Consider the following 13,303-nt stretch of genomic DNA (forward strand, 5'->3'; position numbering starts at 1 on the left):
TTTAATACAATTAAAATCTTTTATGCAATATCTTTGTTTCAAAAACTCATTGTAAAATATGATAAGTGCAAGATGGTCTAGAGCCACAATAACGGACTAGGCCACAAAAACACATCCATGGAGGAAGACAAAGAATAATAGAGGCCAACAATTATCCATGGGCAACAATCAAACAATTGTATGCTTATCAAAAAAACAATCAAACAATTGTAGGAACAAGAAATTTAAGAATTTAGGAGGTTCCTACAATGATTCAAACAAGCATGAAAGGAAATTATCAATGAGGATAAAAGTTTTTCCTACAATGAATTAACACAAGTCATAGAAGGAATTATCAAGGAGGGTAGAAATTCCCCTACCTCTTGTAGACACACTTCACAAGCTTAAGCAACACGCGTCAAGTATTATCCAATGAACCAATCCTATGAAAATTAACATAATATGACTTAATTTATCAAGCCTAGCATCAATTTAATAAAACCCCTATTTTTATTTTAACTTAACACTCATATATAAGTTTTTACCTTAAGTTGCCGAAGAGTGATCGACTCTTGCCTAAGCAATCAAAGGCTATTTCAAGTGATTTTTGGTAGTTTGAATGGAAGATAAAAACTGGTTACAAAGTGCCCGAACCTAGTGGCCTGAATTAGCCAAACTTCACACAAAATTCTCTTCTTAATTGGCAAATCTGCAGTGGACACGAAGGAGCTGATTGAGCCAGCTATGGAGCAACAAATATAGAGGAAAACATGGGAAAAAAAATAAGAGGAAGGTGCTTACCAACAAGTAAAACAGGGGCTGCTCTTTGTAGTCCAATTTAGTGGGTTTTTCTAGAGTTAAAAGGGAGACTAAGAAGAGAGTGGTTTTTCGGAAGTAAGAAGAGAATGGGTTTCGGGAGTTATAAGGAAGAATAAGAAGAGAATGGACAAGTAGGGTTAAGTTGGAATTGACCTTTTTACCATTCTATTTAAAATCAAATTCCTATATTTCCCATGTCCATATATATTTGTATATTTTATTTTTCACACAATATAAACTCCTTATTTATTTATTTTTTTTCCAAAGAATTTCAAAAGTAAAACCTTTAGAATACATGGTTCAATGGATATTATAATACTACTATGGACACTTGTCCGTTTTAACGGGTCCCAAAAATACGGGATATTACATCCTTCCCCACTTAACAAAAATTTCGTCCTCGAAATTTATTCAACCTTCTAAACTTAAACACGCAAACACACGTTACTAACATACCACAAACACTACCTGTCTACTACTCAAGAATTCACAACACAAGAATTGCAACCATTCGGGATGTAACATTCTTCCCCACTAAACAAAAATTTCGTCCCCGAAATTTATACCAGTCACCAAACTTAAATGGCTGCAAGTAATAGCACATAACACAACATATTCACTTTTAAGAATTCACAAACACATAAGAACTGCAAGCACTCAGGGTGTAACATTCTTTCCCACTAAACAAAAATTTTGTTCTCGAAATTTTCAATAAGAAGCTGCTAGTTGACTCATGCTATAACTTATTTCTGACTAACACCAAGGCATGAAACATTTATGAATAACCACAAAACACTAGGACATGATTTCCATGCGATCAAGCACTCCAAACCTTAAAACAAAATATTAAGAGAGATGTTTCACTATGAATCCTGCTCCAAAAGATTCAATAACAGTTCGAGTCATTCTCATAATCTTTCAAGTACATATAAATAAATAATCTAATAAATAAAAGTCATTCTAGTATTTGAATTATGCACACTTCATGTCTCAACTCATGGACTAGACTGGAAACCATTAACCAATTCCAATACATACCAATCCAACTGTAAATTTCAAAAAGAAATAGTGCATAGCTTTTGTAAAGTCAATAGAAGCTAATTTTACATAAAGTTAACTAAAGTATCAAAAAAAATTCATAACATAACTTCTCCTACTTAACATAAATCATACTTATTAGCAAACCATGGAACTCATTCAAATATAACATTTTAGAAAATCTATAACTAATTATAGCGTCACATGATATCTCTTATTAGTTTAAAGAAAAAGTTCACAGAATTAACGATCTTGTCAATAAAACAAACAAATAGACATTGTCAAACTGAGTCAACAGATGTGCCAAATAATGCTCAAGTAATTTTCCACAATTAACGAGCCAAGAAAATTTCCGAATGTTATAGCCAAGGGGTAAATATTGACAAATTTTCTTCCTATCACATAAAAGCTACACCACGTTATAATAGAACTGATAAAATCTCTAACACTTAATACATATATGCTACATTCCACATAGTTCATTACTTTAGTAACTTTGACGCCATCAAAGGACACATGTACAAACATGCACGCAATCACACTAATACAAAGATACTAGTATACTACTTTTACAACAAGCTTGGAATAGTAATTTTAAACCTCAAATGATCATAAACTATGATGTTGATAGATATATATATTTTTTTTATTTGTGCAGATAAGTCCGCCTATATATATATGTAGTCCTACACGCCATCATTATAAGTAGGGCAGGAAAGATATTATATATCACGTGTTAGGTGCATCATTGACATGTTATAATACAAGCCATTAAGAAAAACTTGTCCCTATATTTCTTCAATAATAACGAAAAGAAAAAATATATATATAAATGACTTCAAAAATTTGTTTTATGATCTATAAAATGGTAAAGGAAAGTATAGTTTCGGAACAATTTTCAACCTTATTAGTTATTACCATGCATGGATTTTCAAGATATGACTCAAAATAGCTACTCCAAAACTTCTCTGTCTCATGAATACATTCTGAAAATAAAGCTTGTCAAGGATACTATAATATATATGCAGAAAGAAAAGAAAGACCATTGATTGACAAAAATGTAGTCAATTCTTAAAACACCTCAACACTGATTCATTGGAGTATTACCACATGTTTCAAATAAATAAAAAAATTCAAAAATATAATCCTCAGTCAAATCCTGATCAATTTCACACATTATCATTTTATAGACTACTTTATCAATGCATCGAGAATTGGATGCAACTTGAATACAAGATGGTAGGCAACAAACTTGTCAAACACTTACAACACGAAAAGGAATATTAGTATTTAATAGCTGATCACAACTTTAGCTTTAAATAGCTTGTCCCCTTTACTATATTCTTTGATTGTTTCCATTTAAAAACAGCTTCAACTTTAGAAGAGTCTACCTCCTCCTTTAAAGATTATCTAACCATAAAACTTTACTTTGTTAACCCATATTCATATTATTTAACCGATATAACTATGTCCTTATAACATTCGTTAACTATTTGAATCATATTCATAATATAATCATCATCATTATAACCCACCATAAAATAACCTGTGTAATATTCATTCTATCTACCTTTTTATAGAAAAAGAATCATCAAGTACCACTAAAACTATGAAAATCCAAAAGTCCATCAAATGATATATCATCCACAAAGGAATTATTAGTTTACCCAATGTATCAAAATCACACAACCTTAACTACAATAGGATCACAATTCACCAATCGAACCTTTAGAACCAACTATCCTTAAAAAAAATTTTGATACACCGTAACCATCATACTCCAATCATGACATCACAAAGATCACTTAAATAATTAATTTATAAATCCACATAATTGAGTAAACATGTCTCCAATAACAAATTTGAGAACTTACACTAAATATTTCCATCTAGCATGAATTAACAAAAAGTTATAAGCAACCATAAATATACATGTCTCCCATAATAATCAAAATGATCATCAAAATTAATCTGAACCCAATATATATGTTTCATATCATCCACCTTACCGTTTATATTCACCATACAAATTTTCAACTTCACTATACACTATACCTTTACAACTTTCACTAGTATTCAAATTTTCTTTTAACATACATTCACAAGTGGACAACTTCAATAATTTTTTTGATTTGGTATTAACATATAATATTTCATCAGATTAGCAACTTACGCAATAATTTCACAACAAGTTCAAGATATAATGATTCATGTATATCTAAAAACTCCATATGCTTCTAGCATTTTCACAACTACACTTTCATCATTAAACACATTGATTTGCATGATCGTCACTTGGTCATATTTTCCACAAACATCTTAACATTAACATCTCATGAGGTATCATTAATCAAGAACATCATACCATTACTTAGACATTTACTCCATTACAATTAAGATCATTCTCTTAACATAAAGTGCGTTAATCTCTAAACAACTCCATTTATCATCACAACACCCAACACTCATGAATTTACTTCAAATATTGAAAAATTCTCCTTAACCATTAATGACATGCAATAACACACAGACAAAATAGAAAACACACAGACAAAATTCGACGAACGTGGCACAACATTGTAGTACAATGAGCACCAACCTGCACACAACTAAATAATTGTCCTAAGAGGACTCAAATGGCACTAAGCCTCCAGAAAACTACGGTTTCTTACTATCGAATAATTAAAGACCTCAGTGGTCAATCTCAAAGAAAGTAGCAAAACATCCAACAAAATCAGAATACTAGACCTCAGTGGTCGATATCGCAGCGGAACCAAACTAGCTCAAGTAAAAGGGTGATTGAGAAAATATGTCAAAATTTCAATAGTTTAACTAGTCTAAATTCTAATACGGATAATAAATATAAATCTAATAGACACGGACTACACTGCACTGTCACGCCTCCGGCAGTCGATCCTGAACATCCTCCTGACCTGAGGGGGAAAGAAGGAAAAGAAAAGAAAGGGATGAGCAGAAGGCCCAGTAGGGAAATAAAATTAGAACGATAAACAACGAGAAATAGAACTACAATACCAGAAGGAACCGTACTAGATTCGGGCCCCTATACAAATTCACAGCGCTCAAGGTGCCATAGAAAACATAGCACATAAAAATAAGAGTATAAATAACAATTGCAAGGTACGATAACCAATATGCAGCATGATATGAATGCAATTTACAATATAAATATCTTATATATTTAAAACAACACGTGGAACAATTGAGGCACACCGAATGCCGAAGCACTCGTTGACCAAGTGTATACAAGTACACTTAAGGTCACAATCACACACAAGGGAGGATCCATTTAAGGAAAGTGTACTCCTAAACAACAAGGATATCCAGACACCTAAACCGGTAGTGGGTTGTACACCCCACACCGAACAATGTGATACAACAATACAACCAACAATTGTCCACAAAACTTGGCTCAATATATGCCACATTTAAATACAATTCAAAACTTTTATAATTCAACAAATGATATAGTTTCTATATCATTACAATAACTTACTTTAACCACAAATTATATCTCAAACACTTTACTATAAATTAGTGACTTTGAATGAAATCACAATTTCCTCTTTAATGCATCAAAAGAATTTAATACAATTAAAATCCTTTATGCAATATCTTTGTTTCAAAAACTCATTGTAAAATATGATAAGTGCAAGATGGTCTAGAGCCACAATAACGGACTAGGCCACAAAAACACATCCATGGAGGAAGACAAAGAATAATAGAGGCCAACAATTATCCATGGGCAACAATCAAAGGAGGAATTAACACAAGTCATAGAAGGAATTATCAAGGAGGGTAGAAATTCCCCTACCTCTTGTAGACACACTTCACAAGCTTAAGCAACACGCGTCAAGTATTATCCAATGAACCAATCCTATGAAAATTAACATAATATGACTTAATTTATCAAGCCTAGCATCAATTTAATAAAACCCCTATTTTTATTTTAACTTAACACTCATATATAAGTTTTTACCTTAAGTTGCCGAAGAGTGATCGACTCTTGCCTAAGCAATCAAAGGCTATTTTAAGTGATTTTTGGTAGTTTGAATGGAAGATAAAAACTGGTTACAAAGTGCCCGAACCTAGTGGCCTGAATTAGCCAAACTTCACACAAAATTCTCTTCTTAATTGGCAAATCTGCAGTGGACACGAAAGAGCTGATTGAGCCAGCTATGGAGCAGCAAATATAGAGGAAAACATGGGAAAAAAAATAAGAGGAAGGTGCTTACCAACAAGTAAAACAGGGGCTGCTCTTTGTAGTCCAATTTAGTGGGTTTTTCTAGAGTTAAAAGGGAGACTAAGAAGAGAGTGGTTTTTCGGAAGTAAGAAGAGAATGGGTTTCGGGAGTTATAAGGAACAATAAGAAGAGAATGGACAAGTAGGGTTAAGTTGGAATTGACCTTTTTACCATTCTATTTAAAATCAAATTCCTAAATTTCCCATGTCCATATATATTTGTATATTTTATTTTTCACACAATATAAACTCTTTATTTATTTATTTTTTTTCCAAAGAATTTCAAAAGTAAAACCTTTAGAATACATGGTTCAATGGATACTATAATACTACTATGGACACTTGTCCGTTTTAACGGGTCCCAAAAATACGGGATATTACATACGTTATCTTTTAACAGATGTGTCGCCCCAGCCAAACTCCCCACCTGACAATGTCTTTCGCCCGAATCGGCCCGTCTAGGGTGGACCTTGGGTCTAAAAAGAGGGGCAATGCCCCGCCTCCGACTCACGGAATAAATAAAATAACGTTAAAAGTAGTGGTATTTCAGATTTGCAGTTTCCGACTCCCACTTATGCTACACCTCTCAAGTCATTTCATAAAGTCAGACTAGAGTCAAGCTCAATAGGGTCTTCTTTCCCTGCTGATTCTGGCAAGCCCATTCTCTTGGCTGTGGTTTCGCTGGATAGTAGACAGGGACAGTGTGAATCTCGTTAATCCATTCATGCGCGTCACTAATTAGATGACGAGGCATTTGGCTACCTTAAGAGAGTCATAGTTACTCCCGTCGTTTACCCGCGCTTGGTTGAAATTCTTCACTTTGACATTCAGAGCACTGGACAGAAATCACATTGTGTGAGCATCCGCAGAGACCATCGTAATGCTTTGTTTTAATTAAATAGTCGGATTCTCCTTGTCTGTACCAGTTCTGAGTCTACTGTTCAATGCCCGGGGAAGGCCCCCTAAGGTTTCGTTCCCAGTCCGTCCCCCGGCCGACAAGCGGCGACCCGCTCTCTTCGAGGGAGCAGCTCGAGCAGTCCATCTACAGTCGACAGGTTCGAAACTGGGACCCCCGTGCCCAGCCCTCAGAGCCAATCCTTTTCCCGAGGTTACGGATCCATTTTGCAGACTTCCCTTGCCTACATTGTTCCATTAACCAGAGGTTGTTCACCTTGGAGACCTGATGCGGTTATGAGTACGACTGGGTGTGGGAGGCACTCGGTCCTCCAGATTTTCAAGGGCCATCGGGAAAGCATCAGACACCGCGCGACGTGCGATGCTCTTTCAGCCGCTGGACCCTACCTTCGGCTGAGCCGTTTTCACAGTGGGCGGGTCGTTAAACAGAAAAGATAACTCTTTTCGAAGCCCCCGCCAACGTATCCGGATTCCCTAACATTGCCTTCAGCCGCCATGTTACACACTCCTTAGCGGATTTCGACTTTCATGACCACCGTCCTACTGTCTTAATTGACCAACACCCTTTGTGAGTTCTAGGTTAACGTGTAGTTGGGCACCGTAACTCGGCTTCCAGTTCATCCCACATCGCCAGTTCTGCTTACCAAAAATGGCCCACTTAGAGCTCTCGATTCCGTGGCACGACTCAACGAAGCAGCCGCGCCGTCCTACCTATTTAAAGTTTGAGAATAGGTTAAGGGTGTTGCGCCCACGGTGCCTCTAATCATTGGCTTTACTCGATAGAACTCGAGCTGGGCTCCAGCTATCTTGAGGGAAACTTCAGAAGGAACCAGCTACTAGATGGTTCGATTAGTCTTTCGCCCCATACCCAAGTCAGATGAACAATTTGCACGTCAATATCGTTTCGGGCCTCCACCAGAGTTTCCTTTGGCTTCGCCCAGGTCAGGTATAGTTCACCATCTTTCGGGTCCCGACAGGTATGCTCTCACTCGAACCCTTCTCAGAAGATCAAGGTCAGTCGGCTGTGCAGCCCCCGGAGGGAATCCCACCAATTAGCTTCCTTGCACCTTACGGGTTTTCTCGCTCGTTGACTCGCACACATGTCAGACTTCTTGGTATGTGTTTCAAGATCGGTAGACGCGCGCTGCCATCCTCAATTGTAACGACGACATTCCACGGGCGTATTAAAGGCCCGTGCTTTGGACGCAGTCACAATCCTCGTCGATCCACGTTCTGAGCCGATCGACGGACCGGCTATCGTCGTTCCACATCTGATCGGGATGCATTGTCGGCCCCCATCTGCTTCCCTCCAGACAATTTCAAGCACTCTTTTACTCTCATTTCAAAGTCCTTTTCATCTTTCCCTCGCGGTACTTGTTCGCTATCGGTCTCTCACCCATATTTAGCCTTGGAAGGAATTTATCGCCCGATTTGGGCTACATTCCTAAACAACCCGACTAGCAGACAACGCCTCATGCTACCATCGCCAAGGGGCTATTTTTTGGGCCAACCGCAAGCGAGAGCACATGGGAGGCCAATATCCGCCACCCCTACCTATTCCCTATACAGGGGGTGAGGGGATTGTTGGCGACGTTGCGTGACACCCAGGCAGGTGTGCCCTCAGCCTGACGGTTCACGGGATTCTACAATTCACACCAAGTAACACATTTCGCTACGTTCTTCATCGATGTGAGAGCCAAGATATCCATTGCTGAGAGTCATTTCATATATAATATGGATGACGACACAACCCCCTACGACACTGTTTCCAAGCGAAGGGAGCGCATATCTTTTTTTGGTTCCTTGGCGCAATTTGCTTAGGGGTTCATTTTGCCCGCAGAAGAGGAGCTGTAGTTTCCCACATCCCTCCCCTTGAACTTCGATCGGCCCAAAAGACCCATCGCCGGGTTAGTTTTCACTTGTTCACTGGTCGTTCTGCCTTGCTGAAGAGGAGCTGATGACTCGTGCTTACTAGGAATTCCTCATTGAAGACCAACAATTGCAATGATCTATCCCCATCACGATGAAATTTGAAAAATTACCCGGGCCTGTCGGCCTAGGCTATAGACTCGTTGAATACATCAGTGTAGTGCGCGTGCGGCCCAAAACATCTAAGGACATCACAGACCTGTTATTGCCTCAGACTTCCTTGGCCTAAGCGGCCGTAGTTGATAGCAATTTTCGATCGCTTAAAATCGTAAGCAAAAATCCCAAATTAAATTACTCGCAAGCGCACAAGTCCGTAGTAGAATAGATTATGCAAGTACGAGGTCGTATCACAAGGATTGACTATTCAATGCAATTAATCACTGTACTTATTAAAAGAAATCGAACTAATTCAGAATGATGATTGTTTGTGATTTCAAGAAAGCAAAGAAAATAAGAAAATCGTAACTTGTCAAGCTTGGTTGTAAACAATTTGATAAAAGCACTAGGACGATGAATCCATCTTAATAATCCTCTCTAGTTGTTTCTCACCTTACTCTTAATCCGCTCAATTGATGTTGTTGGCGAATTCACTGAGACGTGAATTACCTATGGTATCTAGTCTAATTCGTTTATCTTAACATGCAGTTTGGTTATGGTATCTAACTCAAATATGAACATGCAAGATGTCATTAAGTGCAAGAATCCCTTAATATGCCATGTAAACCCTAGGAGTATGGTATTTACCCTAAGTGTCTCCCATTTCTAATCAGTAGAAGCTGGTCCCAAATCCCGTACGGTATCTACATGAATTTGCAACATATTACTTATTTGAAAACCTAGTTGGTGATCAGTCATCTAAGCATTCAAAAAGTATAACATGGTGATTAAAAATCCAACATCAAAAGAGTAATCAAGAATAAAGGCAATAACACTAGAGTCTCATATTAAAACTTCATCATGTCCTAGCAAAAGTATTTAGTTACACATCACCATAGATGAAAGCTCATGGAAAAACATGAAAAGTCTAAGATTTCACCAAGGTAGAACTGACGGCTGTTTTCAAAGAATTCCTCCCAATCTCTGTGTCCTCTGTCTCAATGAAGGCCTCCTTAAATATTCTTCTCCAACCCTTACTTTCCTTCCCACGTTACTGACTTTCTAAGGAAACTCTTCAGTCAACCTTAGTTTCCTCAATAACAAACAATTGAGGGAAGGTTTGAATCCAATGTTAAAATGGACTGCTAAACAACTATCTTTATTACTAATTCTGACCATGTTTCATTAATTGGAAAAATCCCTGAAAATATGCAATTCGGATCTTGACATCCTGGCTTTCCAAATCTATCTCCCGTGCCTCTAACAAAAATCGGAGGACCTTCTAGATCCAATTCTTCACAGGCAGCACAGTCTTGGTGATTTAGCACTTCAGCTCAATTTTTTTTTTCAAAATCTAGGTTAATTGGCTCCACGAAAATTTTTGAAAATATTCTCCAAGAAACTTCAAGGTCTTCACTTTGTTTTTCAATTGACGGTTCTTCAAAATACTCAAAATTGGCTGTTTTTCACCAAAAACCATCCAATTGCTCCAAAAAGCTGAAAATGCGAAAAACAAAGTATTAAGTCCTTTTTAAAGCCAATTTCCCAGCAAAAACATGTTTAAGAAGTATTAAAATGTAAGATAAGAATATATGAGCTTATCAGTAGTCCCTCTAAGAAGCTGGCCGTGGAGGGATGCCTTCGCGTAGCTAGTTAGCAGGCTGAGGTCTCGTTCGTTAACGGAATTAACCAGACAAATTACTCCACCAACTAAGAATGGCCATGCAACACCACCCATAGAATCAAGAAAGAGCTCAAGGGTATAATCAGTCCAAGTCAAAATGCTTTTCTGGGAGGTAGATAATATCCACCTGCTTCAACAAATGCTGAGGCATTATGCTAGAAAGAGAACTAGTCCTAAGTGCATCATCAAGATTGATTTCAGGAAAGCTTTTGACTCTGTGCAGTGGCCTTTTATTAGGAACATTCTCAGGATGCTTGGTTTTCCTAGACAGTTTGTCCACTGGGTGATGCAATGTGTGGAAACCTCTTCTTTCTCAGTTGCTCTTAATGGGGACTTGTATGGTTTTTTTCATGGGCAGTGTGGCATTAGGCAAGGTGATCCATTATCCCCTTATCTTTTTTATCACTTGCATGGAGTATTTCTCCAGACAATTGAATGTGGCTACCTCTAAGCCTGGCTTCAAATTTCACTCTAAGTGTGGCACTCCAAAGCTCTCTCACCTTGCTTTTGCGGATGATATTTTATTGCTATCCAGAGGAGATATAGCTTCTGTCAATATCTTGCATCATGAGCTTCTGGATTTCTATAAAGTTTCAGGTCTTTCTATTAATGCCTCCAAGTCCTCCATTTTTTTGGTGGAGTATGTCAGCTTCACAAGGGCACCATTCTATGTAATATAGGCTGCAGGGACGGAAGTTTTCCTTTCACCTATCTGGGAGTGCCTCTAAGCCCTCACAGGTTACTTGCTAGTCAATTCTCTCCTCTCTACCTCAAGCTGCAATCCTCCATTCAAAGCTGGATGGGTAGATATATGTCTTATGCAGGTAGATTAGAGCTGATCAGGACTGTCCTGCAAGGTGTTGAGCAATTCTGGATTGGGATTTTTCCCTTGCCCTCTCAAGTTATCCAAAAAATTACTAGCATTTGTAGAAATTTCCTCTGGACTGGTGATACTGCTAGAAGCAAGTCAGCCTTGGTTGCTTGGGATGATGTCTGTGTCCCATGCTCGAGGGGGTCTTGGTCTGTTTAATCTACAAGCAAGAAATTGGGGTTTCATGGTTAAACAGTTATGGAACATTCATGCTAAGACTGACTCTCTTTGGGTCAAATGGATTCACCACTACTATCTGGCCTATGACACTGTTTGGGGAGTCCTACCTCAATCTACTGCCTCTCCTCTCTGGAAGTTTATCATTCAACTCAGGGACCAGCTTGTGTTTGCAACTGGTGGAGTTGCTCAAACAATTCAGAGACTGCAGGAATGGAATGAAACTCCTGGTTCTTTGTCCAAGAATGCTTATGAATTTGTCAGACCTAAAAAATGTAAGGTAACTAGGTCCAAGGTTGTGTGGGAGTCTTGGTCTCTTCCCAAGCACTCACTTATCCCCACTGACACTTTCTGCAGTTTCTATAGGCAAGAAGAGGAGTCACATAGTCATCTTTTTGTCAGATGTGACTGGGTTAAGACCTTTTGGAGAAAGGTGAGGATTTGGCTCAATATCACTGCAAACTTAAGTACTCTAAAGAGTGCATTAAGAAGCTTTAATAGTAGCCAGAAAAGCAAACATGTTAGAATGAAAAAAGTGGCTTTGGGCCTGTTTGTTTACCTTGTTTGGCAGGAAAGAAATATGAGGGTCTTTGAGAAGGCTAGTAAGCTAATACCTGCCTTGGTGTATCGGTTTAAGGTTCTCTTTTTCTCTATTCTGTACTTTCATGTTCAGGAACCTGCTTCTGTCTCACCCTGGATTGCTAACCTCAGTTAAAAGAGGTCTGATGCCTGCTGGTGTAGATCTGTGTGGCTGGAATGATCTCTTGCTGCTGGATCTATCTTCTCTAATCTGGTTGTTGGCTTTCTTTGTTCTCCTACTGCTGGATCTGTCTTCTCTTTCTGGGTGTTGGTTAACCTCTTCTGTTTGGTTGCCTCCCTGGGTACTGATGAGGGTTTTGTTTATGCTATTGGCTTATGGTGGTTGCTGGGTTTTGCTTTTGGTTTTCTGGTTGGGTTGGATTTTGGAGCTGGTTGAGTGTGCTGTTGTTTACTGTTTTTTCTATTGGTTGCTGGTGTGGGGTGGCTTTACTGGTGGGGTTCAGATTGGCAACCCTAGTTTTCACAGCTGCTGCCTTGATTCTGGTGGATCAGGTTGTTGATGTTGTTGTTTATTAGCTTGGGAAGTTTTTCTGCTGTCCTTGTTGCTTGTTTTCTTGGGGTCTTGGGTGGAGTTTCATGTTTGAGCTTGATGTGGGAGCTGGTGTTGGCTGTTGTGGCTGCTTGCTTGTCTTGTTGCTACTAGAGTTGGTCTTTGCTGATTGAGCTTGGAGTTGCTGGTCCTAGTTCTGGAGGGGAACTTCGTGCTGCTGTTGTGGTTTTCTATTTCTCTTATAGTTTTTTGTGATGGGGTTAGTCTTGAAATCTACTCTTAGTGGGTTTCCTTACTAACCTCATTGGTTGGTTCTGGCTTCTTGTTTCTAGCTAGGTTGCTTTGGTTTCCTTGGTTGTTCTAACCAGCTTACCCCCTGGCTTGTCAGGGTTTTGTTTGTTGTTTATAGACTCTCTGGACATTCCAGTTTTTGTTTCCCTTTTGA

General features: G+C 38.4%; 2 long non-coding RNA genes across 2 annotated transcripts; both read right to left on the reverse strand.

The window, feature by feature from the left end:
• Positions 1-233: 233 nt before the first annotated feature.
• LOC120003251 lies at positions 234-1,065 on the reverse strand. The gene is made up of 3 exons (XR_005469318.1): positions 781-1,065; positions 525-688; positions 234-422 (listed from the first exon to the last, which is right to left on the reverse strand). It is a non-coding gene; the product is annotated as an uncharacterized LOC120003251 (long non-coding RNA).
• A 3,385-nt stretch (positions 1,066-4,450) lies between these two features.
• Positions 4,451-6,320, reverse strand: LOC120004607. Its single transcript, XR_005469562.1, has 4 exons — positions 6,090-6,320; positions 5,834-5,997; positions 5,669-5,731; positions 4,451-4,769 (listed from the first exon to the last, which is right to left on the reverse strand). It is a non-coding gene; the product is annotated as an uncharacterized LOC120004607 (long non-coding RNA).
• Positions 6,321-13,303: the final 6,983 nt, after the last annotated feature.

This window comes from Tripterygium wilfordii, chromosome 8 (genome assembly GCF_013401445.1).
Source record: "Tripterygium wilfordii isolate XIE 37 chromosome 8, ASM1340144v1, whole genome shotgun sequence".
Taxonomy (NCBI): Eukaryota; Viridiplantae; Streptophyta; class Magnoliopsida; order Celastrales; family Celastraceae; genus Tripterygium; species Tripterygium wilfordii.